Genomic DNA, 7,872 nt, shown 5'->3' with positions numbered 1-7,872 from the left:
ACAGATCTTGAAACTGACCAACTCATTTATTTAGAAAAATTTAATTTTAGAGACTTATCAACACCAAAGGTCATGCCAGAGTGGTGTTTCCCTTTTGTGTGCGTGTATGGCGACTTGATTGTCACGCCATGAGTAGAATACAATGCGTGGGGCATATGTCAGTTTGCTGTAGGCTTTTACTCTTCTTTTTCAAGTGCCGTCGCCTTTTTGTGTTGTTCTCATGGTCTGGCTTCTGTGTACATTGGCTGTGTGTAAACTTATTCTCCTCGACTTTGTCTCCAGACGGAGTGATGAAAATTGCCTTGACAGCTAATCGATCAAGAGCGGGAAAGGTGAAAGTTCACGAGTATACGATCAAAGTGACAAGTGCCTGAGAAATGACTTCCCTATCAATACAAGTGCATGAGAGATGACTTCCCTATCAATCTCCTGCATAATTTTGTTTCTCAAATCAACACAGCCGTTATCATGCACTAGCACACGAAATGTAGTTTTGTCGCTCGATTCTTTTACACTACGACCGAAAGGTGTCTCAGTTGTTGGGAAAAAATTCCAGCCGTGATGGACACACCCTTGGGGAAGAGTTCGTAGTGTAAAAGACAATTTGGGAGCTATCAGATGGAAAATATTATTTCAATCTACTCTTTGGTAGGGCTCAGCCTTTCATTTCTTCTTAGGAAGTTAATGATAAAGACATCATAGCTCGTCACCAGTACAGTATTGAGTAGGAATGCTGAATCAGCGACCTGAAGATGTTCAAGCAAAACTGCGAAAACAGTCATGCCGTTGATTCCTGTTCTTTCGTTTTAGAGCATGCTGTACTCCTACACTAGACTTCTGACCCTTGCCTGTCGAATGCAAATGTAGCATGATAGTTGAATGGTAATACATCACTTATATCGGTAGTCGAGATCTCCTTAATGTGGAAAGTCATTCCTACCACAACGATCTTCACTGAAACAAGAATATATCTGTCCCAAAAACACTCGCTCTACACACAGTTCAAATCTTTCGAGCTGCCTCCTTTGCATTCATCCCTCTATTATACCAAAAGCAAATATTGTGTAGCAGATATTACACCTTTTACCACTTGCAACCCAACTTTGCAACGCTTAACTGTAGTTCATGATTTTCAAGTATGCAAAGTCCAATGCTTAACTGCAAGTTGATAACTAGAACTTGAAATTCGAAAATGACAGTTGACACATAACTGTCAGCGTCGTGCCGCGTTCACCTGGGCGGTGCCGGATTTCAGGCGGCGGGTGGCGCCTGGCCGGTGGCCGGTAGCCGCTGCAGCGCGAGGAAACGCTCGAGCGTAAGCCACGAGCTGTCCTGCGAAATTGTTTCTCGAAGTAGTTGTTATTACTAGAATGTGAAACGAATTATCTTCTATGTTTAATCAGAGTCATAACTTCAGACGAGGGCCGAAACACGGTAAAAGAGGGAGATACGGTTGGACGCGACCACGCAACTAGAAGATTAAAATGCACGACGATTACCACTAGACCATGGGCTCAACAACACGACAACATCTCGAAAGTAGACAACACTTCCTTCTGACACTTCAGTGTCTTACAGTGTTCCCAGAGTGTGCAGATGGCAGGGCTTAGCGTTGTCAGTGGCGGTCGGTTTTATTGGCCACCTTAAGTGAACGCCTCGGACTTAGTTTGTGGCGGCCAGCCTGCGGTCAGTTTTTATGTCTAAGACTGTACATTAATCGTGAAAACAGATCCAATTATGAATGACTGATAACATCGAATCGTCATTCAATACGTCTGACCACACTGAACTCAGCTTAAGATTTGAGATTTACACTCTTCATTTGTCTTGAGCGTTTACAGTGTATTATGTCTGTTTCCTCTGAGGTGTTCTTGACGCTTTCAAGGGACATTGTCAAGGAATAGATGTCCACGACCAGCAAGTGTTACCATGTTCACCACACTGCACCTTTCCCCTTCTGTGTTATTTCACTGCATGCGCACCATCTGCACAGACTTCTGATTGGGATAGGCACAGTGGATTTTTCCCAATAGGCAAAATATTTATAGAAGACACTGCCATCTTTTGCCAGCACGAGCGTATTCAGTGAAACATGGGTCGTTCTCAAGAATAACCCATGTTACACTACACTAGCAACTACACAACCATGCACATAAACGTATTTAAGTGGTAAGCAAAGTTAACAATTTCTTCAACTTTGTAATCATAATGTTACCACAGCCAATGACTTCAATACCACTGAAGGAGACAAATGGGCTGTTAATCTACTTAGTGTTACAAATATGCAGTGAAGTCGGTTGTTGTATACAGTATCACACTGACCACAAAATATTTACAGTCCCAAGAACACACTTCTACATCCGCTGAGAGATTACACTTTTCTGGAAAAATAACTTGGAAAATGTATTGGATTCCTTTTTGATGCGATGCGTATTGGAGAATCACAATATAGATGAGGTGATGCTTCACTACTAGGGAATTTTTAACACACCCATACTACTTAAAAGTTTGTACGAGTATGCTGGAATAGAATGATGCAACAAACGGAAGATGATCATTTTACAAGCAGATATTTTAATGAATATTACAATCTTTTGCACTGATGAGCCAAAACATCAAGACCACCTGCTTAATAGCTTATTTGTCTGTCTTTGGAACGAAATACATCGATGGTCCTGCGTATAAGAGATCCTTCAGTTTGTTGGTAGGTTTGTGGAAGTATGTAGCGTTAGATGTCTAAGCAGAGGCCATGTAATTCGCGTAAATAACGGGCAGTTGATATGCGTACGCAGTGATGGTGCCCGATAGCAACACAGGTGGGTTCCATAGGATTTACGTTAGGAGAATTTTGTCATCGAGACATCAATGTGAGTTCACTATAATGCTGCTGAAACCACTGTAGCACATTTCTGGCTCCATAACAGGGACAATTATATTGCTGAAACATGACATCGCGGCCAGGGAAGACACCTAGTATGAAGGGGTGCAGGTAGCTCGTAGAAGTCAGCGTGTCCTCGATTACTGCCACAGGTGCCATGCAAGCGCTGGTTAATGTCTCCCATTGCGTAATACTGCTGCTACCAACCTGGATCCGAGACGCGCTACACGTTTCGAGCAGGCGGTCAACCCGATGACGGCATTTGAGGAGAGGACCACCGACCTAGTGTAGCAAAAAATGTGATTCACTCGAAGAGCCGACACGCTTCCATTGATCGACAGTCGAATACCGATGGTGTCAAGCCCAGCGCAATCTTAACTGATGATGTTGTTGGGTCAACACGTCAACACGTGGAGGTGGTCTGCTGCAGAGCTCAATATTCAAGAACGTACGATGAACGGAGTGCTCTGAAACACTTGTGCGTGCACGAGCATTGAGTCCTATTTTATAGAGCAGACAAGCCTCAGAATACCACGTTCTGTGAAGAGTCTTGGGCGTCCAACCAATTAGCGCTTAGTGGTAGTTTCACTGTGCTTTTACCTCTTTCCGCAGATGTTCACGACAGTAAGACGTGAACACTGTTCCAACTTCGCCGTTCTCGAGTTACTCATTCACAGGCTCTGTCTAATAATAATCTGCCGTTTCCCGAAGTCTCTTATCTCAACGAGTTTCCCCACCTTGCAGCCCACTTCTCCGCTATGATGATCCCCTGTCCGCGTCTTCTCCGGTTACATACTTCTTCTACCCCATCACGTGCTCGCAACGCCACTAGGTGGCATCCAGCGTTGCAGTCGCCAGTGATCATAATGCTTTGGCTCATCAGTGCACATAGCTAAAGTTTTGACATAGGTTTTCAAGTATTGCTCTCAACTATTAAAATGGTCAACTGAATATTTAACTGGAAGAGCTGTACATCCCACTATCTTCTCTTGCGTATAATCTACACTCCTGGAAATTGAAATAAGAACACCGTGAATTCATTGTCCCAGGAAGGGGAAACTTTATTGACACATTCCTGGGGTCAGATACATCACATGATCACACTGACAGAACCACAGGCACATAGACACAGGCAACAGAGCATGCACAATGTCGGCACTAGTACAGTGTATATCCACCTTTCGCACCAATGCAGGCTGCTATTCTCCCATGGAGACGATCGTAGAGATGCTGGATGTAGTCCTGTGGAACGGCTTGCCATGCCATTTCCACCTGGCGCCTCAGTTGGACCAGCGTTCGTGCTGGACGTGCAGACCGCGTGAGACGACGCTTCATCCAGTCCCAAACATGCTCAATGGGGGACAGATCCGGAGATCTTGCTGGCCAGGGTAGTTGACTTACACCTTCTAGAGCACGTTGGGTGGCACGGGATACATGCGGACGTGCATTGTCCTGTTGGAACAGCAAGTTCCCTTGCCGGTCTAGGAATGGTAGAACGATGGGTTCGATGACGGTTTGGATGTACCGTGCACTATTCAGTGTCCCCTCGACGATCACCAGTGGTGTACGGCCAGTGTAGGAGATCGCTCCCCACACCATGATGCCGGGTGTTGGCCCTGTGTGCCTCGGTCGTATGCAGTCCTGATTGTGGCGCTCACCTGCACGGCGCCAAACACGCATACGACCATCATTGGCACCAAGGCAGAAGCGACTCTCATCGCTGAAGACGACACGTCTCCATTCGTCCCTCCATTCATGCCTGTCGCGACACCACTGGAGGCGGGCTGCACGATGTTGGGGCGTGAGCGGAAGACGGCCTAACGGTGTGCGGGACCGTAGCCCAGCTTCATGGAGACGGTTGCGAATGGTCCTCGCCGATACCCCAGGAGCAACAGTGTCCCTAATTTGCTGGGAAGTGGCGGTGCGGTCCCCTACGGCACTGCGTAGGATCCTACGGTCTTGGCGTGCATCCGTGCGTCGCTGCCGTCCGGTCCCAGGTCGACGGGCACGTGCACCTTCCGCCGACCACTGGCGACAACATCGATGTACTGTGGAGACCTCACGCCCCACGTGTTGAGCAATTCGGCGGTACGTCCACCCGGCCCCCCGCATGCCCACTATACGCCCTCGCTCAAAGTCCGTCAACTGCACATACGGTTCACGTCCACGCTGTCGCGGCATGCTACCAGTGTTAAAGACTGCGATGGAGCTCCGTATGCCACGGCAAACTGGCTGACACTGACGGCGGCGGTGCACAAATGCTGCGCAGCTAGCGCCATTCGACGGCCAACACCGCGGTTCCTGGTGTGTCCGCTGTGCCGTGCGTGTGATCATTGCTTGTACAGCCCTCTCGCAGTGTCCGGAGCAAGTATGGTGGGTCTGACACACCGGTGTCAATGTGTTCTTTTTTCCATTTCCAGGAGTGTACTTTATGCTCATAACCGAGCTATTGTCTAGAACTACATGGCAATAAAAGTTTGGGGTATTGAATGTCTTTCACGTACAAGAGAAAAGGGGAATTTATATTGTTCTGAACAAGTCACTCACAGTTTATTTCAAATTTGCTTATCGTCGGAACACTTGTGCTTTAAGCTGCAGCGCTCTTAAGTTGCGGGCCTGTAAAGCACAGCCTTTGATTCTGAGGCCATTCTTCACTATAGGATGACGCAAAACGATAATTAGGGCAACAATTTATCAGAGTGGGAACTGCATCTAGACGATTATGAAGAGCATTAAACTCTCCTATACTTATTAATATCATTGATATTATTTGCAGAGGGACACTGCTGAATGTTTTGTGCTAATGAAAGCTGTTAAACAGAGGAGGGAGATAATAATACTTATGATCAACAGTCTCACAGGAGTTCACTAACAATGAGAAACTTACATTCCTCATACATGGACTCTTCAGACAAGGTCAGTCTAAGCCTGCAGTGTAAATTTCTCCGGTTTTGTGGTGAGGGAAACATCGAATGCTCTGTGCATTACGTGGCAGAAAATGTAGTTTATATACCCGCAAATGCAACAAAGATGTTATTACATATTATGAAATGGATTCAGACTTTGCGAGTCCAGATTGAAGCCACGTGTTTGTGACACATGAAAACCTGTGCCAGTTAGACTTCATACTCTACAGAGGAACTGGGCTTCATATCACTTTATGTTATTGTCCTCAACACCACATATTAAGTATCATATTCACACTTGTCCCGTTACCTAATTATTTAAAACCAAGAAAGAACAAATTTACTCTGCACTTACTATGTACTGTTTTCTTAACATGTAATAATTTTGTGTACTGAATGAGTCCACTTCTTACATAACATTTTGTAGTTTGGAAACGGAACACGCCAACTTTAGGTCATGACAAGTAACGGCCTTTAAAGGCAGCAACACGGAACTTCGTGCCGATACAGTTCAGGAGATGTACCTGTCAGTGATTGCTACTAATAAGAGCTCACCGATGTGTAACAGCAGTAACTATCATAAAAAATGCAGAAGGCTACAGGTTGTCCATTCGTAAGCTGATATTTATGATGATTTTAAACAAGTATGGAGCAGCTCAGTTAAGGCGCACGTTATGTCATTAATTTTCCTATACAACCAAATAATGCAAAAACGCATGTGTAGTCATTATTTTATTTCATAAATCCCATCAAAAACGTTATCGAAGCGAGCTTAGAAAACTGCACATAAGGTTACTAATGTATCTCAAAATTTTTAGATATGTAGGTTCAGCAAGAGTTGAAATGAGATATATGTGTAAGTACTTTGTCGAGGAAACTCCGTACTACAGTCTGCACATATTAAAAGCTGTCGCAAGTAAAGAAACTCTGATGTGGACATACCAAACACAGTTCCATTCATTGATTTTCTACAGAATCGGTTTCTGTGGAAGCACTGGGCTCTTACGATAATTTCTGCGCTTAAAAAACTTTATCTTGTCAACCTTATTTTACTAAAATCGATCTAACAAATGTTACATGTTTCTTTGTCCTTGGAGATGTTTAGCTTCAACAGAATAATTCTCAGACACACCGTGCCTCTGACACTCAAAGTGCTCTGCAAGATGAGTAGCATCTTCCCTGGCCAGCACGATCTCTGAACTTTTCTTCAGTCGGTGTAGGGCATGGTGGGACTCGTCAACGAACAACTCTTACAGAACTATGTGAAAAGTTCAAGAAGGCGTGGTGTGACACATCCCCAGCACAGGCAAACTCGTTAATCAAATGAGAACAATTGGATCAGTTATAGTACCAGATGACAAACAAAGGTCCGTTAGATATTTTCCAGAACATGATGGAGTCAGAAAAGTGTAACACATGGTAACATGATATTATACAATTGTATACCAGAAGAAACAAAAATTGTTCCAGATTCAGCGTTTAGGAGTAAACAGTAGTCGTTTTTAATAAAATATTACCTTTCTTCTGGATGGAAACTTATGAATATGCGAAACAGTAAAGTTACCTTGAATGTACATCAGCCAAATAAACAAAGAACATAAGAATGCTTATCTACTGGTGTTTTATTATGTGTACTGCCTTTTATGTTATTTCACCTGTTTAATAGCACTTGTAAAATCTGTACTGTGTGCCAGTATAACGACCCAATGTATGTACAATCAAAAACAATGATGCTGAAAATGTTTCCAAGTTAATACCTGTATTACATTTCAAGCCTTATCTAAGGAAATTCAAAATTTTAGAATTATAGTTAGTGCATATATTTCCTCATGGTAATATTAATTGCTAATAGTAGAGGCCAGCTGCAAGCAATAGGTCACATAGAGGCACACTAGAAGTTATTTGTCCCAGACCTCATCGATGTATGGAATGGATAGAAAACTTACTATTCAGAATAGTAAGTTTTGCCTCTGATATACTTTTCATAATGATGTGCAGAGCACACCGGTAAATTTAACCACCACTTGCAAAACATACTAGTAGAAAAGATAAGCCTCTATAGTTTCAACCTAATATACCTGCTTTATA

The sequence above is a fragment of the Schistocerca nitens genome, chromosome 11 (genome assembly GCF_023898315.1).
Source record: "Schistocerca nitens isolate TAMUIC-IGC-003100 chromosome 11, iqSchNite1.1, whole genome shotgun sequence".
In the NCBI taxonomy this organism is placed as follows: domain Eukaryota; kingdom Metazoa; phylum Arthropoda; class Insecta; order Orthoptera; family Acrididae; genus Schistocerca; species Schistocerca nitens.
The sequence above is the reverse complement of the archived record's forward strand: the minus strand, read 5'-3'. Positions refer to the sequence as shown.